Raw genomic sequence first — 2,500 nt, forward strand, 5'->3', positions numbered from 1 at the left:
TGTGTGTGTGTGTGTGTGAAGAGAGAGAGAGAGAGAGAGAGAGAGAGAGAGAGAGAGAGAGAGAGAGAGAGAGTTTGCGTATATTTATATATAAATCTGTGTATATAACAACTTTCTGTTTGTGATATGGTAACTGTGGGATACTGAATTCTATCAAAAAAAAATGTTAACTTTAATTTGGCCATTTTCAGGCTTTCCAATATTGATTATAATATCAATACCTCTTTAATCCAGAAAGGAATATATGTTTCTTTATATACTAAAACATCAAATAGTATTTTGAAAAAGAATGGAAAATTATTTTCTCTATATTTTAGATTTTACTAAATATTTACATGACTGGTATATATCTATTCGGAATCTATAGTATTTTGAAAAAGGATGGAAAATTATATCTATCTCTTTAATCCAAAAAGGAATATATGTTTCTTTATATACTAAAACATCAAATAGAATTTTGAAAAAGGATGGAAAATTATATCTCTATATTTTAGATTTTACTGAATATTTACAAGACTGGTATATATCTATTTGAAATCTTTAAAGTAAATATAAAAAAAGTTTTCGGCTTTTCAATAAATCTTTGTCCAGAAAGGAATATATGTTTCTTTATATACTAAAATATCAAATAATATTTTTGAAAAAAAAGGATGGAAAATTATATCTCTATATTTTTAGATTTTACTGAATATTTACAAGACTGATTTATATCGATACGAAATCTTTAAAGTATATATAAAAGAAAAGTTTTCGACTTTTCAATAAATCTTTGTCCAGAAAAAAATATATGTTTCTTTATATACTAAAACATCAAATAGCATTTTGAAAAAGGATGGAAAATTATATCTATATATTAGATATTACTGAATATTTACAAGACTGGTATATATCCATTCGAAATCTTTAAAGTATATATATATATATATATATATATATATATATATATATATATATATATATATATATAAAATTTAGGCTTTTCAATAAATCTTTGTCCAGAAAGGAATATATGTTTTTTTTATATACTAAAACATCAAATAGTATTTTCGAAAAGGATGGAAAATTATATCTCTATATTTTAGATTTTACTGAATATTTAAAAGACTGATTTATATCTATTCGAAATCTTTAAAGTATAAATAAAAAAAAAGTTTTCGGCTTTTCAATAAATCTTTGTCCAGAAAGGAATATATGTTTCTTTATATACTAAAAAATCAAATAGTATTTTGAAAAAGGATGGAAAATTATATTTCTATATTTTAGATTTTACTAAATATTTACATGACTGGTATATATCTATTTGAAATCTTTAAAGTATATATAAAAAAAATTTCGGTTTTTCAAAAAATCTTTAATCCAGAAAAGAATATGTTTTTTTTATATACTAAAATATCAAATAGTATTTTGAAAAAGGATGGAAAATTATATATCTATTTTAGATTTCACTGGTTTATATCTATTCGAAATCTTTAAAGTATATATAAAATTAAAGTTTTTCGAGATAGGAGCCTTTGACCACGCTCAAATTAAAAATCTCTCCTCAAAAGTTTGTAAACACTGCCAGTGACACCAAAAACGTTAGGTAAAATTAATACTTGGAAAAGTTTACTCTACATGAAAAACGTTCTAAGAAAAGTTTACCTTATATGAAGAGTGTTTTGCCTCAGACAAGTCATGATGAATGAACTTATTAATAATTTATTTAGGGAGAATTATTCATAATCTTAGTAAACAAAACGTTCACGTCCAAGAATGAGACATGTATTCGTCAGTGAAACGTCAGGTATGTTTGTATGTTTGTTATCAGTAAGTGTAATAGTTTGTACCCCTTGGGGATATGTAAATAATTCTCTCTCTCTCTCTCTCTCTCTCTCTCTCTCTCTCTCTCTCTCTCTCTCTCTCTCTCTCTCTCTCTCTCTTTTCACAGGTAATCAGAAGAGCTGTCATAAATATATATATTATATATTATATATATATATATATATATATATTATATATATATATATATATATATATATATATATATATATATATATATATATACACACACATACACACACCTCATCACCATCATCATCATTTCCTCCTACGGCTATTGACGCAAAGGGCCTCGGTTAGATTTTTCCAGTCGTCTCTATCTTGAGCTTTTAAATCAATACTTCTCCATTCATCATCTCCTATTTCACGCTTCATAGTCCTCAGCCATGTACGTCTGGGTCTTCCAACCTTTCTAGTGCTTGTGGAACTCAGTTCAAAGCTTGCTGAATTATATGTATATATATATATATATATATATATATATATATATATATATATATATATATATATATATATATATATATTTATATATGTATAAATATACATATATATATATATATATATATATATATATATATATATATATATATATATATATATATATATATATACATACATGTATATACTGTATATACTGTACTGTAAATATATACTGTATGTATAGTTATATATATATATATAT

This window comes from Palaemon carinicauda, chromosome 27 (genome assembly GCF_036898095.1).
Source record: "Palaemon carinicauda isolate YSFRI2023 chromosome 27, ASM3689809v2, whole genome shotgun sequence".
Classification (NCBI taxonomy): Eukaryota; Metazoa; Arthropoda; class Malacostraca; order Decapoda; family Palaemonidae; genus Palaemon; species Palaemon carinicauda.